Genomic DNA, 26170 nt, shown 5'->3' on the forward strand with positions numbered 1-26170 from the left:
TTGCAAGTTCCCTGAGTGCTTGATAATCATGAGTAGGCCTATACCCTCCCCTGGAATATCCCCGTACCTGGCTTATCAGAAAGGGCCCCAGAAGTCTTATTTGTAATTACAGATGCTCCTCAACTTACAATGGGGTTGCTTCCCAATACACTCATCATAAGTTGAGATTACCATAAATAAAAACTGTATTTACTACCTAAGATACTAAACACCATTGCTTAGCCTAAGTTCTCCTCCACTTATTCATAACACTTCTATTACCCTGCATTTGTGCAAAACCATCAAATACAAAGCCTATTTCTCATAAAGTGTTAAATAGCTCATGTAATTTGTTGGATTCTGTACCAAAGTGAAAAGCAGAATGTATAGTTGTGCTTTTACATCACTGTGAAGTAAAAAAATCCTTCAGTCTGACCACCCTAAGTCAGGGGTCATCTGGACACGTCACCTTCCCTCCCCTTACAAGTCTTCACCATGGTGCCTCGGTCACCTTCTTTCCATGCTTCCCCACCATCTACCTACCCAGGCTTCACTGCACACTGGCTCCATGCCCAGTGCTGTTCTGGGCATAGGAGGGTCGTCAGCCAATGACTTCCAGAACTTTCATTTCCATGAGGGAGACAGGGAAGAAGTCAGTAAATGATGGTGACTTGGGCACCAGGGTCAGGAATGGATGTCTGAGCTCTAACCTGAAGAATGGGACATGCTCCCTGTCTCTGAGCCCCAAGCCACTCAGCCACTCCTCACAACATATCTTTGTCCCTAAAGCTAGGCGTCTTCATAAGACCTTGGGATACTTTTGTCCATGTTGAATTAAAATAGTAATAACAACTTGTCTCTCCTCCCAACCTGTTATCCACAGATAATTTGCCAAATAACAGTTCACCCATGAACCATGAAAAAAAAAGAAAAAAAATTCTCAAAAGTTCCCCCCATCCTTCCCTGTCCTGCCACCCCCAGGGACCTGGCTCCTTCCTTTTTGTGTTGTGCTTGGTGGAGGAGGTAGATGTGTGCAGAGGAGTACAGCTCCCTCATCCCTTTGGAAGATCCCCAGGCAGGAGGCCAGGCTAGGCCTGAGGACACCTGAGCTCACTCCTGCCCATGCTGAGAGCATGCAGTGGTGGTGACACCCCTCCATCCTGCGTGCACAGCCAGAGCTGCATAGCCATGGGGTCTGAAGATTTGGGCATGTTTCTGTGTCTGCATTCCATTTCTAGAGTTCCACTTGTGTTGGGTTCCTCCCTAGGTGAACATTTTCAGTTTAATAATGCTCTAGTTTAGTCCAGTTGTGTTTCCTTATTTTTCAAGAGAGTTTGGGAGGGTTGTCTCCTCATTCCCACTTTTCGTAGGCTTTGCCTAGAAAAATCACTTAACGTGAGTGAGAGTAAGGGTGCTGCACACACTCGCGGGGGCTTGCGGGGGCCTAGGATCTTCATGTTGCCCTCGCATTCGAATCTTGACCCCGTCTCTCCCATGGTGTGTCTCCCCTGTCACGTACCCAGGCACATCCCTCAGCTAACCTGGCATTTCGCTCTCATTGGGTCTGTGGTCACAGCGAGTGCCAAGCAGCACCCTGCCTCTCCCTCCTGCTCACTGCAATTCAGGTTGGGGTGTTAGATTAGTCTTCCTGATGCTTCAGGCTGCTGCATTGTCTTTTTTGGGTGTCGGATGTCAAGCTCTTTGCTCAGGCTGGGACTGCACCAGGGGACTCCAGGGACACATGGTTCTTTGTTGTCCTGGGCTGGGAGCCCTGGGGAAGAAGGGCAGGTGTGGAGTCCCACAGTCCTAAGCCTGTCTAGTTCCTAAGGTGAGGAACAGTCCTGTGACTCGGCAGAGGGTGTGTGGGCTCCTGGGAGCAGCTGTGTTATGGAGCTTTGGCGGGGTTTTGAGTTTGCTGTTCCCCTTTCTGGCTGTGCACAGCTGTGTGCTGTGCCCTTTAGAGGGGGTCAGAGGTCGCTGCCGTGTGCCTTAACTAGTCCTAGAAGTTTGCCCTATTCTCATGTCACCTCAGAGCCAAGCTGAAGGTTGCTTTCCCGCCCCTCCCCTAAGCAAAATTCCATAATTGCAGATGAGGATATAATTTTGGTCTCCTGCCGGGGTCTGAGACTGACACACATCATGACTTATTTCTCCAGGAGGGAAAGAATGCTGGTCTCTGCCCCCTTTAAAAACCCATTAATCTTCACTGATACTATTTTTCTTCTTCCTGACCCAGCCTAAACTTCCCATTTTTCAACCAGAGGTGTCTAATATGCCAAGTTAGAGCACCAGTGTTGTGTCAGGAATGCAGGAGTGACTGGGAGGAAGTTTGAGTCTTATATGCAGGCTTAGTGGATGATTTGGGGTGTGTCCTTTCCTGCTCACAAGAAGGATAGATGTGACACTCAGGCCAGAGCCTCCAGGCTGAAGCAGAGACGCTGGAGTGGTTGTCCCAGGCAGTGATGTGTGGCGCCTTCTGCTGTCCAGTGTGTGGAGTGGCAGCATCCAACCCATAAGGGGCATGTCCTGGGTGTCAATCCTCTGCCAAGAAAGGTTTTTCATAGCCTGAATCAGGACCAGCATGGACACCAGCAGGAAGGATTTGTATTGCATGACCTTGTGCCATCCCCACAGTTCAACCACACCAGGACCTGCACAGCCATCCTTGTTGTTAGACCAGGTGGATGATCTCACTGCATGTCCACTGTGAGATACTCCCTGCCCACTGAGATCCCACTGGCTGTTGTAAGCAACTCTGTGAGGCCCGATAATGACATGTGCCCCTCCACCTCCCCAGGATCCTGTCCTTCAACAACCTCAGGTGGCTGGATGAGGAGAGCCCTCCTGAGCTGGACAGCTTGAGGATTCTGCGCCCCAGCCACACCCCATCAGCCACATCACCAAGGGCGCATTCCAGGGACTCAAGAACCTGCACATCTTGTATGGCATTTGCTGTGGGGGTGACAGAGCCCCAGGGTCCTGGGGGGGGAGCAGAACAGGCAGAGCCGGCCACCGAAGGCCTCTCTGGGAATTCTCCAAACTCCACTCTCACTGGCTTTGGATGTGAATTGGACCCCAAGCTGATGTGTTGTGTGTGCAGAGCTGATGTAGAATGTCTTGTGACCCTGGGATGATGCCTGAGGGGTTAAACCCAAAAGCATGGTGTTACCAAGCAGAAGCTGCACATTGTGCCTGTGAGGATGCTGGGTCCTGCTGTTGAGGTGAGCATCCCAGGTTGGCAGCCATTGCCATACTGTCCCTGCAATCATCTTCTTTTTATTTGGGGGGTATCAGGGATTGAACCCAGGGGCACTCAACCACTGATCCATGTCCCCAGTCCTGTTTATATTTTATTTAGAGACAGGGTCTCACTGAGTTGCTTAGGGCCTCACTTTTTGCTGAGGTTAATTTTGAACTCTCAATCCTCCTGCCTCAGCCTCCAAGCTGCTGGGATTACAGGCGTACACCACTGCACCTGGCTTCACTTTTTAAACCCTCTATGTCTTTTTCTCCAAGCCAATGGAGAAACTAGATCAAAAACTAGCTAGTTCAAAACTCCTTTGTCACACCTGGTGTCTGGTGTGCCTCATTTCCAAACGAGGTGGAGTTGAGGACTCCATGTCTTTATTTGTCCTCATTAAGGAGTCATTCCACCAGGTGGGGGTGACAATGCCATGTCCCTCTAAGTGTCCCGTTAGGTGAGTTGCCAGAATTTGCCACAGAATGCTTTTCTGGGATTTTTATAAAACTTTTTGATTGTTGGCCTCAGATAGTTTCCAAACTGTTAGCAGAAATTCCCCAGAGAGGGATGAGAGGGATGTGTGATTTTTAGCAGACAGTGGTGGAGCCTCCTTCTTACGCACGATTTCCCAGTGGAGAGGGGCTTGCTGCAGGCACCTGGGGCAGGAAGTCCCTCTGCACTTGCACCTGGTGGAACTGGCTTTAATGTGGAGTCACTGCTTGGGGGAGCCAAAGCGCCCCAGGCCAAGCTATTCAAGCTGAGGTCCTGCAGGGCCAAGATAACTAGACCAGGCTTTGAGACTTAGAAGGCCAGAGGAAGAGGAAAAGGTTGGCAGCAGGAGTGAGGACATAAGTGCACAAAGCCGCAGCCCCAGGCCTGGGTTCATGCTATCTGAAGATAATAGGCATGAACTGTGGCAAGGTCACAGGGAGTGTTTCACCTTCAGCCAGAGCCCCCTCCCCACTGGCACTGTCCATTCCAGGTCCCCCTTGGAGCCAAGAGCATTCCTTTCTGTTCCTGTCCATTCTGCAAGGGCTCAGGAGAGGGAAGGGCAGGCACGAGGGCCTGGTGGAAAGGTGAAGATGGCAGAGTGCATACAGAACAGGGCCTGGCCACCAGGGGTGGTGTCTCGCCTGGGTACTGTGACCTGCCCTTGGAAGCTGGGAAGGGGGCTGAGTCACTGGCCTTGGGATTTGCTCTGCTGGAGGAGCCTGGCCTGGAGAGTCGGCCCCATCTCTCCTACCCAGGGTGGGGGGGTCACAAGTCTGACTCAGCACCCAGATGTCCTCCCTGGCTCAATGTCTAGCTCTGTGCCGGCCTCATGAGGAGATGGGCTCTGGGCCCCAGACTCACCAGCCAGCATGTGGGAGCACAGGGCCAGCGTCCCTTTCTTTGCTGGCTGATTTTTTTTTCTTCTACATGACTTGATCCAGATTATTGGTCATGTCCATAAAAGGGATCTGGTTGATTTAGAGAAGAAAGAACCTCAAGGAACTTCTCAACTGATCCTTCATGCCAGGGAAAGATGTCCACTCTGTGCAGGCAGAGTACAAACTGGGCTTTCTGTCATGTGGTGTGTACTGCTTCCTGCCCCCAGGCCTGGTGGGGAAGCTGCTTATCTGGGGTGTGCATCAGCTGTGTTGGAAGGCCGTGGGACCCTGGCCATGCTGCAGGCTGTACAGAGCGGGGCCTGCTTCTCAGAGCCACAGTCCTCATGACCGTACACGACACTAGGCCCCTAGGGTGCACCTGGGTGCCTTAGGCTGTGTTGAAACCAGTCTGAAGCTGTTATCCTGTCCCCACAGAGAGTGGCAGGGGGGAATACTGGGGACTGAATTAGAACGAATTATATTCCATGTTTTAAAGATTATGCCATATTATATTCTGTTGTCAGGTAGAACTAATGAAAACAAAGTGGTGCGAGGGTTGTGACTGAGAGTTTCCTGCTGTCTTCTCCCCAGGAACCTGGACCGTAATGAGACCTCAAGCACAGTACAGGACGCCAGGGGCACCTTCACAGGCCTTGGCAGCCTCAGCAAGCTGTGAGTATTTCTGAGTACCTGGCTCTCTGAGTGCTGGCATGCACTGGATCCCCCTTTGACAGCTCCCTTGTCCTGTGTCTGAGTCCTGCAGCAGAAAGTGGGCTCTAGCCTGGTGTGGTCATGCATACCTGTAATCCCAGTGGCTCAGGCTAAGGCAGGAGGATCACGAGTTCAAAGCCAGCCTCAGCAATTTAGCAAGGCCCTAAGCAACTCAGTGACTCCCTGTGTCTAAATAAAACATTAAATAGGGCTGGGGATGTGACTCAGTGCTTAAGCACACTTGGGTTCAACCCCCTGATACCAAAAGTAATAAAAATAAAATAAAATAATTTGATGCCTGTGATTTGGATTTGAAATAATCCAGTTGGATTAGAAAATGACAAAAGGGAAGAGATAGAGGTGATAATGAGATTGTCACGATCTGATGACAGCTGTAGGTGTGTGACAGCCACCTGGGGTTCAGCCTGGTCTGTGATCGTGGTGTGTGAAGGTTTGTGCATTATAAGGGAAAGAGAAAAGCAGATCTTTGTGTGCAGCTCCAGAATGACCTCTGTGCTTGGTGCTGAGTGACTGTTTAAGGAGGAAACTGTGCTGCTTGGATCCCCTCCCCTGCTGGGTTCCTCAGCATGTCACTGGGAGCTCTGTGGCCTGGCCGTGCTGGAAGATGTGGCCACCATGCCACATTGCCCCCTCTGAATGGGTTGGCCCCAGTCTGCAGGGCTCCCCTGAGAGGCACAGAGGAGCCATGAGGAGTCCCTGCCAGGTGGCCTGGGCTGGCCTTTGGAGAGCTTCAGAGGCTCGTCTGCTGGATCTGCCTCTGATTGCGGGGGAGCTTCTCCTGGGGTCCTTGCTACCTCAGCACAGGCCAGGCCTCATGAAGATATTTCCTATGAAGAGCCGTGGGGGCAGCAGAGCCCTCTGTGACAACTGGGAGGACGTTGCCTTTCCCATCCTTGTTCCGAGTTTTGAGCTCAGGTTGTTCTTCAAACTGGAGCTTCCTGGTGCCGCTAGAGTGTTTCTTTCCCCCGAGTTTGCCTGGGATTGTCCTACTCTCCAGAGATCCTGTTCCAAAATGGCTCTGGAGTCACCTGCTGGGGACCTGCACAGGCAGCATGTGAGGAGAGAAGGGGGAATTTCTGGACCCCAGGAGAGGCAGGTCACTGGACTGTAGTGACATAGGGGGACAGGTGATGCAGGGGTCTGCCTGTGGCCACGCCCGTGTCTGGGGCATTCTTTGGGAGGCTGGGAGCAGAGGTCCGTGTAAAGGGGAGTCTGGGGAGATGCAGAGCCTCTGGGTTCCCACGAGGTAGGAAGTCCTGTAGCTGGTGGGCAGGGCCTTCAGAATGGATTCCAGGGGAAAGGAGGTTGTGCCTGTCATTATTGTCCCAGGGACAAGAGCACCACTGCACTGTCCCCCTGTGCCTTGCCACTGTGGCTTGGGCAAGCACTGATTCAGCCTCTGGGAGCCCATGACTGACTAGGCAGGAGACTCATGAGAGGCTAGCCATTCTTCCTTGGTATCCCTGGCTGTGGGACAGAACATCCACCCAGCAGAAAGCCTCGCTCCCTTTGCCACCCAGCAGCTGTCTGTTGGAACCACTGCCAGGTCTAGCTGGAGCGCCACCCATCCCCCACATGCCAGCAGGGAGAAGATACAGGCCTGTTTTAATGCACCCACAGCACAATTGGCCCTGCAAAATCAAGAATTCATTTTATTGCTATTGTCACCATTAGAAATAATAGCCTGGCCTCGATGTAAAAGGGGTCAACGTGACTGATATTTAGTTGAAATAAAGCCTGGCTTTTTCCTGGATCTAGTTTGCAGATTTAGCTGATTAGCTCCATTCGTTTTTACGAGGACCTGGAGTGCACATTCCTCAGCCTGGGGGGATCTGAGAAACTGGAGAAGTTGGCAGTGCCCTCAGCCTTGCTTGGGGTTTGGTGCCCCACTGAGCTCTTATTTGCTGCTGGTTCTGTGGTGACAGAGCCTAAGCTAAGCCACCAGGATTTCTGTATTTGGTTTATTTGTTTTACAATAGAAATCTTAATTGTGAGGCTGTACAAGTGCTTTTTGGGGTGAGATTGCTGTCATGTCCATGCATACCACCTCAGAGAGAAGGGCATTCACAGCAGTCTCTGCCCTATTTGCTCTTTGCCCTCCAAAGGAGACGGGAAACAGAGCTGGCTTTGTCTGAGGCTGAACGTGGAGTGACTGCTGGGGCCCTTGGAATGGAGGCCCCCAGGGGAGGAGTTTATTTCTGATGAAATGGGGGACATTTACCTGTGGGCTGGTGGTGTCTGCAGAGCAGGTGTGGCAGTCTCCCCGTCCAAGATCCTGAGGTCACCTGCTGCTTCTGCCTTGTGGCAGTTAGGTTGGAGCTCAGACACTTGGCGATGGCCTGGCCCTGCCACCTTTGATTTTGAGGGCTCACCTCCCCTTTCTTGGCATCCCTGCCGGGGGACTTGCTGCTCACTGCCTTCTCTAGTGGGAGGTAGAACTGGCCTTTGTATGGCAGATTTCTTACCTGGTTCTTGGTGGGACCTGTGTCTGATGGGTTGACATCATATAAAATCTAGGGTTTTGCTCAAAAAACAGAGCACAAAGCATCTCCTGCAGGCTGAGGGCAAGGACCCAGCTCACCACAGCCACACGCTGGCTGCCAGGGTGCATCTCAGGTGCAAAGAGCTGGGGAGCCACCCTGAAAGACACCTGTTTTCCTGACCCCTTCTTACCTCTTTTGGGAACCATTATCCCTGGAACATAGGTCTTAGAAGTGGGCAGCAGTTTTCAGATCCACAGCTTTCGTTACCCCCTCTGCTCCTTCTCACTGAGACAGTGCCCAGCCTGTCTCCTGTAATGATATTGCCTGCCTCACCCCCACCCCCTTCAGGAGGCCCTTGGAGACAGAGGGCCAGACCCAACAAGTGGTTTCCGCTTGTTGCTGCAAGAGGCTTTTTTCCAATGGCTTTTATTTGTTCTTTTTAGTTATACAGGACAGTAGAGTGTATTTTGACATATTACACATACATGGAGTCTAACTTCCCGTTCTTGTGGTTGTACCTGATATGGAGTTTCACTGGTCATGTATTCACATATGAATATAGGAAAGTTATGTCCCATTCATTCCACTGCCTTTCCTGTTCCCATCTCCCTCCCTTCCTTTCATTTCCCTTTGTCTAATCCAATGGATTTATATTTTTTCCCCAGCCACCCTTGTTTTGGGCTAGCATTCACAGATCAGAGTGAATATTCGGCCTTTGTTTTGGGGGATTGGCTCATTTCACTTAACATGATAGTCACTGGTTCCATCCTTTTACCTACAAATGCCATGATTTCATTCTTTGAGGCTGAGTAATAATAATACCATTGTATATGTACACCATATTTTCTTTATCTATTCATCTATTGAAAGGCACCTAGGTTGGTTCCATAGCTTAGCTATTGTGAACTGAGCTGCTATAAGCACTGTTGTGGCTATGTCCCTGTAGAATGCTTATTTTTAGTCCTTCAGGTATAAACCATGGAATGGGATAACTGGGTCAAATGGTGGCTCCGTTCCAAGTTTTCTGAGGAATCTCTAGACTGCTTTCCAGAGTGGTTGCACAATTTGCCGTCCCACCAACAATGCCTGCGTGTGCCTTTTCCCCACATCCACACCAACATTTATTATTGCTTGTATTCTTGATGAGTGCCATTCTGATTGGAGTGAGATGGAATCTGCAGGGGGCCTTTGTAGGCCCTAAAGTGCATGCACCTTCAGCCTGTCCTTGCTACTGAATTGTAATAGAGAACAGTGCTTCCTCTCGGAAGGGGTAGGGCTGTGTATGTTCCCTGGGATCTCAGCACAGGTCAGCTTCCCTGCCTCTCACCAGACAGGCTGACCAGGGAGCATGGCGCTGATCGTGTGTTCTTTCTCCCCACCTTTCCCCCACCCTCTCTCTTCCTGGAGGTTTGGTAACTGCAGGACTCTCACTGGGAACAAGATCAAGTCCATGGCAAAGAGAGCGTTCATGGGGCTGGAATGCCTGGAGCATCTGTGAGTATCTTGCCAGACCTTGCCTGTCCCGCAGGCCTGCCAAAGGTGGCCGCAGCCAAGTCTGGTGGTGATTTAATGGCATCTTTGTAAACTGAGAAACAGGCTATTTAGAAGTGACAGCTGCTTCAACTCTGGCCCTGATCTTGCCCCTGCCAGAGCAGTCACAGAACATATGGCCAGTTGGTGTGCTCCCAATTAATGCAGCTGGTGTGTGGACAATACCTTCCTCCCTGCCGCTGCCTGTGTCGCCACTGCACCACTCCTTCCCAGGCCCTGGCCTCCTTGCCACCCCCACCAGGCCAGCCAGCAGAGTGACACATACACCACCCCGCTGGGAACTTCTCCATGGTTGTGGTTGCCTCCACAGCCCTGGGAGGAAGGGGGCCAGCCAGCCTTGAGACCTTCACAGTGCTCCTGGGGTAGCTGCCTTGAGTGTGTGTGCTTTGGTTTGTTTCCTCTTTGAACCAGTTTGAACCCATGTTCTGCTGGGAGAGCCTTGACTTGCTGAGCAGGCTACACCAGCCTCTGTGCTGCCCCTCAGACTGGCTGGGTCCGCGTGTCACCTCACGTGCTGTGTCAACATGTGTGAGAGCCACCTCCTGTGAAGTCATCACCTGTGGGTCACCTCAAGCCAAGGCTGTCCTGGAAACCTCTGAGTCTCCGGGCTCAGACACGTGGCTGGCTGGAAGGGCACCTGGGGTTTATTTTTTTTAATATTTTATTATTATGGTTTTTTAGTTGTAGATAGACACAATATCTTTGTTTTATTTTTATATGATGCTGAAGATCGAACCCAGGGACTTGCACATGCTAGGTGAGGGCTCTACTACTGAGCCACAACCCCAGCCCAGCACCCAGGGCTTCTTGGCACAAGTCCTTGTGTTGTGTTTCAGGGACCTGGAAGAGCGTGCCATCAGCTCTGTGCAGCTGGACACCTTTATCAAGATGGGGAATCTTAAGAAGCTGTAAGTACCTGGGCTTCCTGGGGCCTTTGTGAGCTTGAGGAAGAACTTCCAGAGTAACAGACCCTTGTAATTGCTTTATGCTCACTTTTTCTAACAGCTATGATCATTGATGGGTGAATGTAAGTTAAATCGTTCTTTAAAAAAAATACATGGGGAAATTGGCTTGGTGGTGCACGCCTGTCATCCCTGCAGCTCAAGAGGTTGAGGAAGGAGGATCACAAGTTCAAAGCCAGCCTCAGCAACTTATTGAGACTCTAAGCAACTCAGCAAGACTCTGTCTCTAAATAAAAATGTCAAAAGGGCTGGGAATGGGACTCAGTGCCTAAGTGTCCCTGGGTTCAATTTCAATCCCCAGTTACTCTCTGCCCCCGCGAAAGAAGTGATGCTTGCTTGGGATCAAAAGGTAGGCAATATCTTTTTTATTTTTTTTTTGTGATGGGGCGGTATTGAGGATGGAACTCAGGGTGCTTAACCATTGAGCCACATCACAAGCCCTTTTTGAGACAGGGTATCACTAGGGCAATCCCCTGCCCCAAACAAACAAAACAAGTTCTGGCCTCAAACTTGAGATCCTCTTGACTCAACCTCCAAAGCTGCTGGTGTCACAGGTGTGCACCAACACACTCAGTGACAATCTTTTTCTTAAAGGGTGATGACGTGAATATTTTGGACTCTGGGCCACAAGCAAATCCCTGGCAAGCTTGTTAAAGCAGAAAGCAGCCATGAATAATACATAGAGGAACAGGTGAGGCTGTGTGCCATGGAATGTGTCCTGGCACAAGAGCAGCAGCCTGCAGGCTGTGAGGGGCTAACTGCTGCTCTATGTAATGTCAAATGCGTTCTTTTCTAAAAAGTGGGTGATCACCCCTTTAATTACTTCAGGGACACATTCTCACATGTGTTTGCCTAAAGTGAAAAGTCTGCATGGAGAAGGGATTCTTGAATGAGCTGGGGTGGGTTTGAGCGAGCAGAGGCACTGATGGATGCTCAGAGGTGGGGTGCCACGTAACCGGGGTTGGAGGAGCTCCGCTCTGTCATGGACCAGGCAGAGTGATGAGCTCGCCTCCTTTCACACACCACTGATTCTGGGACCAGTAAGTTCCGTCTGTAATGTCAGCCCCCTACAGGTCTGACTGAGGTTTCTGAGAACAGCCTACAAGATGTCAGAGGCCAGAGGGTGGTCATCATGGTGCCCTGACTTCATCCCAGTCCTGAGGCCACTCCAGGTGGACCCTTGATTTGGGTGGGGAGGGTAGGAATGGGGAAAAGGCCCAATCCTTATTGTTAAGAACCAAAGAGGGCAGGCAGCATTCTCATGAAGAGCCTTGTGTTGAGGAGAAGCACTTTGTAGCTACTTGCTTTCCCCCTCCATCTTTCTCCAGGCTGGAGCACTTCCTAGGGCACTTCCTCTCTCTATAGATCTCCCTTTCCTGGATGTTCCCTGTGACTGGTTGTAGACTGTGGTGCTTTGTCACTGACAAAGATATTTTAAAATTGACGATAGTCATGATGACACCCACACATGAATACACTACAGACTATTCAGTTGTGAACTTGTAAGGGGCAAGTTGCAGCATAGGTGAATTGTTATTCAGTAAAACTTTGTGTGTATGTGTGTGTGTGTGTGTGTGATAAATATAATTTACATGTCATAAAATTCACCTCTTTAAAATGTGAACTTTGGATTTAGAATATTCTAAGTGTGTGTCATCATGGCCACTCTCTGACTTATAACATTTTCATCACCTCTGAAAGAAACCACCACCCCACACTTAGCAGGTGCTCCCTCTCCTCCTGGCACCCAGCCAACCCTGGCGGTCACTAAACCACGTGTGTACCTGACCTGCCTAATCTGGACAGGTAACATGAAAGCCGTTGGACGGTATGTGGCCTGTGGAACTCTTCCTTTCTCACTTTGCCTGGTCTTCTCCCCCACTGAGGGGATTGAATCTGGGGTCTGAGCTGCCCCGACCCCTGAGCATAATTTTATTTTATTTTATCTTTAATATTTTTTTAGTCACAATTGGGTACAATACCTTTATTTTATTTGTTTATTTTTATTGGTGCTGAGGATTGAACCTAGCACCTCACACATGCTAGGCAAGTGCTCTACCGATGAGCCCCAGCCCCAGCCCCTGAGCAAATTTTAAAGCATCAGTTTCTTTTCTGTTACTGAATGACATCCTGCTGTATGGATATAGGTTTCGTTTCATCCCTTCATCAGATGGTGAATATTAGATGGTGCGTACTTTGGGGATTTGATGATTAATGGGTGTGAACATTCATTCATTGGTTCGTTATGTGAGTTCTCTTGGGATTGCACCTGGGAATAAAATCTCTGGGACATATGGGAGCTCTAGGTTTGACCAAAGAACTGTCAAAATGTTTTTTTCAAAGTGGCTTCAGGATTGTACAAACAAACTGGCAATGTATGGGATCTGATTTCTCTTCTTGCTTGTTGACATGTGCTATCTTTTATTTTTTAATTTTAGATTTGTTAATAGGAACAAAGTGGAATCTCATGGTAGTCTTAATATTTCCACAGTGACTCATGATGTTGAACAACTTTTTAGATGCTTATTGGATCATGCATAGCTTCTTTGGAAAAATAGCTACTCAAGACATTTGTCCATATTCACTTCACTATTTATTTTGTTATGAGTTATCAATTCTGAATATGAGACCCTCATCAGGTCTATGATTTGTAAATATCATTTCCTACTCTGTTAATCGTGATTGTTGTTTTTCAGTTTCTTGACAGTTGTGCAAAAATTTCTTAAAAAATATTTTTAGGGCTAGGCTCAGTGGTGCATCCCTTTAATTCCAGAAGCTTGGGAGGCTGAGCCAGGAGAATTGCGAGTTCAAAGCCACCCTCAGCAATTGTGAGGTACTAAATAACAACAAAAAATCCATTTACAATAGTTTTTGTGGGGGAGTGGTACCAGGGATTGAACTCAGGGACACTCAACCCCTGAGCCACATCCCCAGTCCACTTTTGTATTTTATTTAGAGACAGGGTTTCACTGAATTGCTTAGTGCCTCGTCCTTGCTGAGGCTGGCTTTATGCCTGACTTAGCCTCCCAAGCTGCTGGGATTACAGGCGCACACCACCAAGCCCAGCTAAGTGTGATATTAACTGTGGGTTTTCAAAGATGAACTCTATGTAGTTGAATAAGTTCCCTTCTTATCCCCAATTTTTGAGCATTTTTAATATGAAAAGGTATTGGATTCTGTCTGTTATATGTTATATGTTATATGTGTGTGTGTCTGAAATGAATGTGTGGGTTTTTTTCCATCTTTATTTTATTGACAATGGTCTATTACATTGATTTTTGGATGTTAAACCTTGCTTTCCTGGGTTCAGCCTAAATTGATTATAGTATGAAATTCATTTTAGGTGCCATACATTTCAGTTTGCTAGGAGTTTTGCTTAAGTTTTTGCATCGATACTCAGACATTGTTCTCTAGGTTGTTGTTGGTTTGTGTGTGATGTTTTTCTTAGGTTTTGTTGTTAGAGTAATAGTTGTATAAAATGAGTTGGAAGATATTCTCTTCACATCTACTTGTCCAAATAAAGGAAGAAAAAATGCTTTGGATGCTTTGGATTGGCTCTCTCTCTAAATGTTTGGTAGAATTCACTTTAGTCTGAGATTTTTTTTTTGGTAGGAATTTTAAAATTGTACATTTAAAAATTCTTAAACTCTAAAGTGTCTCCTTAATGTTGATCCAAAATTTCTGTTTCTTCTTGAGTCAGTTTAGGAGATTGAGCATTTCAACCAGGTGGTCTGATTACCTGGTATACTGTAGCTAGAGTGTTCCCTGTATCCCTTTGGCTTGACAGAAAGTTAGTAATAGGGTGCCCAGTTTTGTGTCTTCTGTGTTTTCTCACCTGCCCACTAGTCAAGCTAAGGTTTTTCAATTTCAAGGAACCAATTTTTGCTTTGCAGTGATTTTCTCATTTTCCGGTCCTCATACTTTCATTTTTGCTCAAACCCTTATTAATTTCTTCTTACTGCTTGCTGTGAGCAGAGTTTATTCTTCTTTTTCTCAGTTAAAAAACCGGATTATCAATCCTAAACTTCTTTAATACAGGTATTTCCAGCAATAAGTCCATGAGCATCATTTTAGGCACAGCTTCCGAGACTTAACATGATGTGTTTAGTTTTCATTCAACTCAAAGCATCTTCCAGGGTCCCTGTGATTTCTTTACTGTGTAGAAGTGCACTGCTTAATTTCCACAGGTTGCTTTCCAAATATTCTCTTCACTATTGATTTAAAAGTCATTCCACTGTCATCAAAAAAAAAGATATTTTGTGTGATTTCCATTTTTTTAATTTTATTGGACCTATGTTTTGACCTAAAATATAGTCTTAGAGATCATTCCATGTACATTTCAAAAGAATATTATGCTGTTGTTAGGTGGAGTGTGTTCCATGGGTATATGTTAGATGTAGATGTTAGATGTATACTGTAGTTCAAGTCTTCTTCCTCCTTGTCATTCTGCCTAGTTTATCTGGCCATCTTTGGAAATAGACTATTATTGTTATATTGTCTGTTCTTCTCTTCATTTCTGAGATGTTTTGCTCTACATTTTGTAAATCTCAGTTAGATGCACATATTATAATTTTTATGTCTTCCTGATGGATTGATTTCCTCATTTACATGATAAAATATTTCGTCTCACATTGGGTGACTGTTTAATTGTCTTGGGATCTAAACTACTTCTTGTAGGTAGTGTATCCATTATGGCTCTCCTTGCCTTTTGATCAGAGTGTTTCATCATTTACTCTTTTGTTTTGTTGGGAGGGGTACTGGGGGTTGATCCCAGGGCCACTCAACCACTGAGGCCCTTTAGGTTCTCTCCTGCATGAGTGTTGTGGAGCCTGGTCTGTACTGCCCCTTGAGTTCCTGGTTGGTTTGCTAGTGAGTAGCCACATCCCAGCCCTATTTTGTATTTTGTTTAGAGACAAGGTCTCACTGAGTTGGTGAGCACCTCACTTTTGCTGAGGCTGGATTTGAACTCATGATCCTCCTGCCTCAGCCTCATGAGCCACTGGGATTACAGGCATGTGCCATGATGCCCAGTTCCTTTTAGTATTTCTTGTAGGACAGGTCTGGTAGCAATAAATTCTCTCAATTTGGATATTTTTTTATAATCTGGGAATGTTTTAATTTCGTATTTATTTTTGAAAGATAGTTTTGCTGGATCTGGGATTCACAGACTTTTTAAGTACTTTGAATATGACTCCCACTGCCTTTTGACCTTCCTGGTTTCTAATAAGAAACAAGCTACGAGTGGTTTCAAGGATGCCCTGCATGTGGTAAGTTGTCTTCCTTGTGCTGTTTTCAAGATTCTTTGATTTGGGCATTTGATGCTTGACTATGACACACCTAGGCCTTTTGAATGAATTTTGCTTAAGAGTTCATTAAACTTTTCAGATATGTGGGTGCATGTTTTCCACCCAGTTTCGTATGTTTGGGTCCATCAGAGCTGCAAACATACTCTCCCTCTTCCTCGGTCCTCTTCTTGGACTCTCATTATCTCTGTGTTGTCATGCTTGATGCTCTTGTACAGATCTCTGTAGTTCTGTGTATTTCACATTTTTTTGTTTCCCACCCACTGGATATCTCTGCTGTCTCAAGTTCACGGACTCATCTACAAGCCCAGTACTGCTCCTGAGCCCTCTAGGGTAGATTTTTTTAAAATATTTTTATTTGTAGACGGACACAATACCTTTATTTTATTTAGATTTTTTAAATGTCGTACTGGGGACTGAACCCAGGGCCTTACACATGTGGCCAAGTGTTCTACCACTGAGCTTCGACCCCAGCCCTGGGGTGGGTTTATGATCTCAGTTACTATACTTCTAAATGCCATGGTTTGTATTGGGTTCATTTTTAAGTTTTCTGTTCATTGTTCATTTCTCTTGAGTAAGAAAGTGTTGTCATGCTTTAATTCTCTTAGACACTGATTCTTTTAATTTTTCTAGTATCTTTATAAGAGCTGATATTATTTAATAAGTCCAAGGTCTCAGTTTTCTCAGGGACAGGTTGTATTAACTTTTTTTCTCCTGTTTCATAATTGATGGTTGAAATTGGGTGTTTAAGATAAAATAATATGCCAGACGCGATAGCACAGGCCCCATCCCACTGTCTCAGGAGGCTGATGCAGGAGGATCTTGAGTTCAAAGTCAGCCTCAGCAAGTTTGTGAGTCCCTAAGCCACCCAGTGAGATAGGGCTGGAGATGTGGCTCAGTGGTGAAGCACCACTGGGTTCCAGACCTAGCTCAAAAAAAAAAAAAAAAAAGATGAAATGAGGTGGCAAGTCCAGAGTCCGATCTTCCTGTCCTCCCCCAGCACTTGCTGTTCCGTCACCGTTCCTTTAGGGCCTCTCCTGACGACTGTTGTGGAGCCTGCTCTGTACACCCCCTGAGTTCCTGCTTGGTTTACTAGTGAGTAGCCAATATTTGGACACAGAAGTCCTTAGGTCACCCCCATCAGCAATCCTGAGTCCTTCACCCAGGCCGAGTGTGTGCACGGTGGGCCACACCCTCACTTCCTCCTTGTGCATGTCTGCCAGCCCAGCCCAGGCAAGAAGTGAGGGCTCCCCTGGGTCTTTCCAGGGTGCGTGGATAGCCCTGTACGTGGATGTGGCCTTTCTGATTCCCAGGATTCTGGGGGACCTCACAGGGCCTGCTGCTGGCATCTCATTCGCCTGACTCTCCTTCAGCTTCTTGACCACTGTCCTGTCCGCCCCGACTGGTACAGTCACCTTGGACAGTGGCTCTGTTACACAGTGGCCACTATTTTCATCAGAAGCCTGGGGACAGGGCTTTCTGTGGTGGCTTCTTCATGCGTGGGGCTTTCCAGGTCGTGGCCTGACAGGTCACACAGTGACACTGCTCTGATGGGGCTTTGGGGGGAGCTCCACCTGCCGCCTCAATGGTTGCTAACTGCTGAGTTTCAAGGCTGTCACAGAGAGGGGTGGGGGCAGGTGGGACTTGGGGTAACTCACAACACCAGAGAGCTCCTATCTCTTTCTAAGAGGACTCCATTTTCTTGAGTCCACACCCAGTGGATCGTTGTGTTTGGTTTCCCAGAAATCAGCACAGTTGATCCTTTCCATTTTGTCAGTACTTTCATCATTTTAAGGGAGTTCAGATTTCTGGAAGTCCTGACATTCTGGAAGGCATCCTGCCAGAGTCCTTTGTGCAGCCACAACAAGTGTCACCTCTGTGTGCTGAGTGTGAGTGCCAGCAGTGCAGTGGGACGGGCCTCCCGGAGACTTCTGGAGGCTAGATGACCGAGCACGGTGGGCCCATTTCTAGTCCAGGATGTGCTCATGGCCTCACCCGAGTGGGGTCTGGTGTCCCTGGCGAGGCTCTCACAGCGTCTGGCCCAGGTTTGTGCCAGCATGAGAGCAGCTGGCTCCTGTCTCCTCACGGTGGCCCTTTTCTCCCAAAATGACTTCCCAAAGCCACAGATCATCACCCACAGTGGGCAAGGACCTCCAGTTCACGTGCTCAGCAGTCAGCAGCAGCAACCCCCCAGACGTTTGCCTGGAAGAAAGACAATGAGCTTCTGGTCGACGCAGACACAGAGAACTGCGTATGCATGCAGACACGTATGCATGCAGGATGGGGAGTGATGGAGTACACCACCATCCTGCACCTCCGGCCTGCCACGTTGGGGCATCAGGGCCACTACCAGTGTCTTATCACCTACCACCTTGGCTCCGCCTACTCTCACAAGGCCCGGCTCACGGTGGACGGTATGGAAGTGCCCCTGTTGGTCTCTCCCAGGCACCTCATTCCGACTGCTGTCCACCTCAGAGAGGACGGAGGCAGGAGTGGAATTAGATCACACTGTTCCCTGGGTTTGGCCGGGAGAAAGCTCTGCAGATTAAAGCACCCTTCTTCCTTGGCTTCGGGTGACTTTTGGGATGTGAGGTGAGCAGCAGAGCTGAGCCTTGCACTTCTGTCTGTTGTGCTCCGGGAACCATGTGGTCCAGTTTCCAGGTTCTACACAAACCCAGATCCTGGGGAAGCTGTGCCCTTGAGTGGGTGGCAGAGCTGTGGAGGCACAGGCCATCCTGGGCAGGGGCAGGTCGCTACCTCTCAAGACAGCAGAGAGCAGGACCCGTGTCTTGGAGGGTGGCACGAGGTCCTGTACTCAGGAACCAGCGTGTCGGAGCGGCTCTCTTCAGGGCTGCTGTTTGTGGAGGGGGACGGGAGGAGCATGAGTGGGCACGTGCCCTCACCATGGAACCTGGGGAGATTTTCCGATCCTTAAAGTGCCAGTGACAGAGTTGACTCGCGGGTCATCAGAAGTGGTGGTGCGCTGTGCTCAGTCAGCCCCACAGACACAGAGCAAACTTGACCTCGCTCTGGCAGGGTGGCCTTGGTGTATTCCGAGAGAGGCCCCACTGCCACCTCAAGACTCAGACCGCTAAGTGACTCCCTGCCAGGGAAGTCGTTATTTATACCAGGTAAAAGAGGTCCCCAGGTGCTTACCCACAGAGCCCCATCCCCAGCCATTTTCTCTACTTTAGAGACAGGGTATCTCTGAGTTGCTTAGGGCCTTGCTGCGTTGTTGGGGCTGGCTTTGAACATGATCCTCCTGATTCAGCCTCCTGAGCCACTGGGATGAGAGGCATGTGCCACGTGCCTGGCTGACCAGAGCAGCTTGGTCAGGAATGGTGGAGACGCCTGCTGTGCAGCTGGACCCTGACTCTGGCATCCCACAGGCTGCGCCAGTGAGCCCTCAGACTGTGTGGCCCTCGAGCTGCCCCAGGGAGGCATGGACCTTCTCTCTGCGACTCCAGCTTCGTGAGCAGGTATTCCTGTTGCTGGCCTCTCTCCTGGTGGCTTGTGAATGCAGGAAAGCCTTAGGCCACAACTCCACCTGCATGACCCCTCACCCTATGAGGTGCAGGAGGCAGAATGTCAGCCACAGCCTGAGACTCTATCGCTAGCTGGAGCGGAGAGGTTGAGGAAGTGCCGTGCCATGGTGGGGAGACGCTGGCTCTTTCCCTGGGATGCTCATTGCTCTTTGTTGGCTGTAGCAGAGTCGTGGGCTGGTGAAGGCACAGGTCGGGGAGGGAGCGAGCTGTGGCCCTCGCACACTGGGGATCTCTTCCCCAGAGGCATCCCCTGCATTTGCAGCTAGCTATCCCCTAATCCCCTTTGTGTCTGTTTTCCAGTGCTGCCATCATTTACCAAAAGGCCCCAGGACATCACCATCCGGAGAGGCACCTGGGCTCCCCTTGAGTGTGCTGCCACGGGCCATCCCAAACCCCAGATTGCCTGGCAGAAGGACAGAGGCTGAGACTTCCCTGTGGCTCGGGAACATCGCATGCATGTCATGCCAGAAGACGACGTGTGTTCTCATCACTGATGTGGAAATGGGCATTTACAGCTGCACTGCCCAGAACTCAACAGGCTCTGTGTCTGTGTCGGCGAATGTCACCCGGACTGTCTTAGGTTCCATCCCTGATGTATTCCGAGTGTGTGTGTGTGTGTGTGTGTGTAGGGGTCTTAAACAGCACCTAGGGCAAGCGCTGTGGAGTTGCTCTTTGGAGCCTAGGAGTTATTGGAAGGTGTTTCTACTGTTTGAAATTTGGGGCTGATTTTAGGATTTTTCCTCTTTTTAAAGAAAAATATTTTTGGTACTGGGGATAGAACCAAGAGGCACTCAGCCACTGAACCACACCCCCAGCCATATTTTGTATTTTATTTAGAGACCTGGTCTCACTGAATTGCTTAGTGCCTCGGTTTCGCTGAGGCTGGCTTTGAACACCTGACCCTCCTGGCCTTGGCCTACCAACCTGTAGGGATTACTGATGTGTGCCACCACATCTGGCCCTATCTCTTTAAAAATACTAAAGGCCAGTGCCATGCCAGAGCCTTGAGCAACTGGAGACCAGACAGCATGCAGGAGGGGTGTGGTCTGAGTCAAGAACAGGGACACAGGCCAGCTTGGGAACAGGAGCATCTTTGTGACCTGAGATCAGCCATCTGAAAATTTGCTGCTCTGACAGAAGCTCTCTGGTGGGATTGTGCCATGTCTAGAGAACGAAGCAGACCCACAGCACTGAGGCCCCAGAGTGAGTGTGAGGTCACTTGACCTCTGGCAGAGCCCCTGCCCTTGGTGGTACCCTTGGAAGACTGCGTGGTGTCTGTTGAGGAGATGGTAGCCCTCCAGTGAAAGTTGGCCAGCAGCCCCTCACCCCAATCACCTGGCTCAAGGGTAACCGCCCACTGAGCCTCACCCACAGGCGCCACTTCACCCGGCAACCAGCTGCTGGTGGTCTAGAACATGGTGGTGGAGGATGCAGGCCCGTACACCTGAGAGATATCTAACATCCTGGGCACAGAGCGCACTCACAGCCAGCTGAGCATCTTGCCCACACCTGGCTGCAGGAAGGACGAGACCACCATGAGCATGTGCACCATCGCCCTGGTGTGCAGCATCCTTCTGACGTCTCTGGTGTGGGTGTGCATCATCTACCAGGAAGGACGAGACCACCATGAGCGTCTTCACCATTGCCCTGGTGTGCAGCATCCTTCTGACGTCTCTGGTGTGGGTGTGCATCATCTACCAAATCAGGAAGAAGAGCGAGCAGCACAGCGTCACCAACACAGGTGAGCATGGTGGCATTTATTTTCAGGTCAGGAGAAGCCATGACAGTTGACACTAAAAAATATCAACAGGGCTGGGGATGTGGCTCAAGCGGTAGCGTGCTCGCCTGGCATGCGTGCGGCCCGGGTTCGATCCTCAGCACCACATACCAACAAAGATGTTGTGTCCGCCGAGAACTAAAAAATAAATATTAAAAAATTCTCTCTCTCTCTCTCTCTCTCTCTTTAAAAAAATATTAACAAACTGCCTGCTGATATCCTCCTCATAAGTCCTGCTGCTTGCCACATGGTGGACTGTCCCTGAAACTCACAGTGCTCTGGTTTGTTAGTTCGGTCCCCTTCCTGTCTCTCTTCTCCATATTTGTGGTCCTCACATTGGTTTCCCTGCTTTCGACCTGGGCTCAGGTAAGTCTCAGGTCTGGGAGGGCCTTTCTCTTGCACCAGCTCCACCTGGTCTCTGAGCAGCTTCGATGGCTTTTCCAGGGCATCCTGTTTGAGGCCTCACATTGAATATGCAAATGCATCTGTTGTCACTGCAACCCTGATATTTCATTGTCTTATCTCCTTTCAGATGAAACCTTTGTGCCACCAGTGTTCCAAGCTACCTCTCTTCTCAGGGGACCCTTTCTGACCAGCAAGAAACTGTGGTCAGGACTGATGGTGGCCACCGGGCCAATGAGGACATCGAGAGTGACGGTAAGGCCTCTGTTACAGTGAGGTGGGGCTCTGGGTGACTGTCCCCCATGGGTAGAGATGGCCTCTAGCTCCTCCCAAGACAGGCATCTGGCATTAGATGGGCAGCATCAGGTGAAAAGGTGGCTGCCCTGCCAAGGCCTCTGCTCTTTGGCTCAGCCCTGGTCTGTCAAATCCTGCAGAGGTTTTAACACCCTGTGTCTCAGGAAAGTCACCCCCTGGGATCAGTAGTGAGTGTCCCAGTCGGGACCAGGTAGGACTGCTGTAAGAACAGCTGCAAGGGACAAGCCAGGCCCCGAATCCCAGCCCTGCTTGCACAGTTGGCTGTTGGTGTCTGTGGGTTCGAGTACCTACACACTAGAAATATTCAGGGCAGAGAAGCTGCACGAACATGCAGCCTTCTTTTCCTCGTCATTATTCCCTAAAATAGAGTCCAACAGCCATGTATATAGTTACATTTTACTAGTCATGATGATTAATCTAGAGGTGACTCATATGGGGTGACATATGTAGGTAATGTTCAAATGGTGTGTCATTGTATACATGATGATTAATCTAGAGGTGACTCATATGGGGTGACATATGTAGGTAATGTGCAAATGGTGTGTCATTGTATACAAGGGGCTTGAGCATCCCTGGATTTGGGTATCTTCATGGGGCTCTGGCCCGGCCCCTCATGGATACCAAGGGATGAGAGTCCAAGGGCTGTACCCAGATATGCTCTGTATTCTGTGTCAGAGGGAGAGCACTCTAGAGGGGCGCGGTTTTAGTGGGTGGAAGATCATGAGCACTTGCTGGGCTGAAGCCCGAGCCCGTGAGAGCTGCTCCTCTAACATGGTTGTGGATGCTGAAGGACTGCTTGCTGGGAAAATGTTACTAGGAAACAGGCCCATTGCCAGCTCCACCCACCATTGATAGAAAGACTGCAGCAGCAGCTCTGCCCATTCTGTTCCTAAGGCTCATTGAGACATCCTAAGCAGTTTCTAAACCGGGGAGTCTGTTGCAGGTGTGTGTCTCAGAGATGGAGGCCTCTTCCCAGAGGTTGGTGTTCACAGCATCACGCGCAGGCAGCCCAAGCTCTGTGTCAGGTACAGTAAAGAGCCCTGGAACATGGACACAGAAAGCTACCGGGCACCTGGTCCACCTGAGATGGGTAGGTGATGCTTTTATCAGAGTGCCTTTTTGAAATCAAAACCTGGGTTGACCTACTCACTAAATGAAGAGGGGAGATGCCTACATTTCCATCTAGTACTCTCTCTGAATTTACTATATAAACAGGAAGGTCTGGCCTGGTGCCCTTTTAATTCTAGAAGTGTCTCTTAGATACTATTTATGATACAGTAAATCTGAGCAAAAATTTTCCAGAATAATAAGCAACATAGGGAGACTTAGTATCTGTTCACCAGGGCTGTTTTGAGGTTAAACTTCTAGTTGTTCAGAAAACTCTTAACCCTGCATGGTACCTAATTCAACTGTTGGGGTTTGCTTTTGCTTTCTTCTTCATTTTTTGGCTGTGATCAAAGTAGTGCGACTACATTCTCTAAGTCCGAGATTAGTTTGATCTTACGCATGTGAGCATGGAAGACCCATCTCCACTAACAGTGTGGCATGTCCCCAGACTTTTCCGTGAAGGTTTTGGTCGGGGAGCAGGACCTCACTTGGATGTGAGTGAGTGGCCTGTTCTGTGTGCGGGATGGAGATGAGCTGGCAGTGGTTCTGATCTGGCTCGCTCTCTCCTTCACAGCCCAGCAGCTCTCTTGGGTGCAGTGACTGCAATGCTGACGTGGAGAGTTTCTCCAAGGAGCAGGCCCTCCGCTCTCACCCCACATCCAGAGTCAGCAAGCAGCCAAGTGCACTGCATGGCCAGGAGCCCAGCCAGGGTGACCGAGGAGACTCTCCTCATCACCCTGGAAGTGGGCCCTGGGGACAGGTGGAGTGAATGTTGCTAATCCACCACACACCATGGGTCAGAACATTTAGGCTTTCTTCCTTTTCTTTCTTCATTCTTTGTTAAAAGCAAATGTGGTCTTATCCATGTTGCCGGATTGTTAGCTGAGGCTTTTTATTAAGGCAAAGGCTGCTGGTGTTGGTAGCTGTGCATTTTTCAATAGTGACGTTTTAATTCTGCCAATATAATATTACATTGGGGGATAAAAAAGATCAAGTTCTCACCCTTCAGGGCTATTTCTGCTGAGGAGCCAGAGCAGGCCTGTCCACACCCTTCCCTCACACAGACGGGACTAGGCATAGACTACATAAGATTCAGCCCTAGACCTGGGAGAGTTTTCACTTTTGAGCCCTGTAGCTAACCATCTTATGAGTGCCAATTCACTGAAAATTACATTGAAACAAATAAGGTCCTTAAAAAATCTCAAAGTACATTTCTTTAGCCAAAAGGCTGAAGGGGAGATATTAGCCAAATGGCTACCTGTGTAAGATGTTCTATCAGAGGTTAACATTTTTCCAGAAGATAAGCACATTTAGAGTTTTGTCCTCAACAGTTAACTTATTAATGTTACTTTCACAAAATATGTGAATCTGCTGCTTCTGAGAGGCAATGTGAAACAGGAAGAATTACTTTTATGTACAGAGTTATTTATCTATAGAAATTTTGGTACAATGTATATTGAAAATCATGTAAAATATTGGAGTGTCTAACAAATGGCATTGAAGTGTCTTTAAGAAAGGTTGATTTATAACTGTTGAGCATATGGCTGGGCTCGTTCCTTCTTTTCCAGAGATACCTTATCAATGCAGTCATTCTGCTTTTGATATTTTCCCCAATAGGGGGAAATTTAGGCAAGGCAGGATCCTGTACTATGGCTCCAGGGCAGACACGACAGTTAGATTCCTATGATTTCTCTCTGAATTTTTCTACACGTGCACTTCATTCGTAAAGCCATAAAATCCAAAGTGCAGTGACTTTTCCATCTCATCTTCTCTCATTCCAGCGATGACTCCACTAAGGAAGAGGAAGCATTGCTGTTTCCAGCACTGGTCCAGGCCGCGTCTGAGCCTGAGGCAGAGCAGTGGAGTAGGGATCAGCCTTCCCGAGGGACTGCACGCCCCTATTTAGCCACTGGAGCTGCAGATGCCCACTTCCTCTCTCACACCACATGGGTCACTGGACCATGTGTTGTTAGGTGCCACCTGAGGGCCATTGAACATAGCACCTGGTTAACAGGAAGAATGCCTGTCTGCACCTGCCACAGGTGCTTCTTAAACAGAGCTCTAACCTTACCCCACAGGAACTGACCCCAGGGAGAAATGCCCACATGCACAGCTTTTGTGCCGCCGCCCCACTCCCCCCTTCCCCTTGTCATTCTTTTCAAATTGTAACAGTCTCTCTACAGCATCCACCATGGGGTGGTAGGAAATGACAGATCATATACATATCAAATGCAAGCTTTGCCAGGCTGGCTGTGGCACTGCCAGGCACACTCATTAAGGGGTTCTGGGGGGCTGTTCAGAGTCCCACCATGACACACTTTCTTCTTTGGGGCACCCTGATGACAACTCCAGCCAGTCTGACCCTGGGTACCAGGGCCACAGTCGCAGCAGCTCTGGGCCTCAGCACAGTTCTGCTGCTGCCCAGAAGGCAGGGCTCTCGCGGGGGCCCCTTCCTTCATGGAAGTGCACGAGTGGCATCCGCTCAGGAACCCTCTTTCCCCACGTCTGACAGCCGGCAGCGGGTCTGGTCGTCGGCACCCAGAAAGATGAACCCTCCCAGGCTAACAGATGCCATTCGATGGAAGACACCCATAGATAATCCAGAGGAAAGAAGAAGAGATTCACAATGAATCTGTGTCAAACTGGTTAAACTCCAAGGCCCACAGTGTGCTAAGGGTGGCCAATTTGGAGCCAGTGAAAACCTGTGACCAGGAGAAGACTGCTACTCTGAGCCTCGGTTCTCTAGGTACTTGTGCAGGCAAGAAGACCTACAAGGACCCACTGAGTGCAGACCCCAGCAGAGGTATCAATACATGAGAAAATGAAGTCTAGAGAGACGAAAAGGACTCTGGCGTGCTGGTCCAATAAGCACCCCACAGCTGGACGTAGAAATAGGCTCTTCCAAAATCTGACATGGGGCACAGGGTAGAGGATACCATTCTCTGCAATGGTCAGGATGCAGCCTGAGCCTGGGCCTACTGGAAGCCTGAAGCTGGAAATGTGACGACTAGGTGCGAAGAGAGATTGCTGGGCTTTGGGGAGCCGCATTCCCCATTGAACCAGGTGCTTCGGATTCTTTCCTGGCTTTGCCACTAGCTGCCCCCAAGACCCTGAACAAAGCACTTCCCAAGGATCTTCCTCTGCGTGGGTGGAAAACCAACAGTTGTCTGAGGGGCCCGGACACACTCAGCATGGCCTAAGGACATGGGTTTACTTACCTTTATCAGATTTCTTCTTCTTGCTTTTGCTTCTTGGGACATTTGGATCTCCAACCTTGACCTTCACCATCCCCAGCTCCCCTCTGGCTTGTTTTGGGCCCCTTGGGGGTCACAAGATTCCTTCCTTCCCCTTCTTTTCCTTTCGGATGCCACTTGCTTCGTCTCCCTTTGATGTCCCTTTGGAA

At 49.1% G+C, this 26170-nt stretch overlaps 1 pseudogene; it reads left to right on the plus strand.

Annotated features, from left to right (window-relative positions):
- The first annotated feature begins 2560 nt into the window (after positions 1–2560).
- LOC144251542 (leucine-rich repeats and immunoglobulin-like domains protein 1) lies at positions 2561–25276 on the plus strand (annotated as a pseudogene).
- The last annotated feature ends 894 nt before the right edge of the window (positions 25277–26170 follow it).

Source organism: Urocitellus parryii, unplaced genomic scaffold (genome assembly GCF_045843805.1).
Source record: "Urocitellus parryii isolate mUroPar1 unplaced genomic scaffold, mUroPar1.hap1 Scaffold_105, whole genome shotgun sequence".
NCBI classification, from domain to species: Eukaryota; Metazoa; Chordata; class Mammalia; order Rodentia; family Sciuridae; genus Urocitellus; species Urocitellus parryii.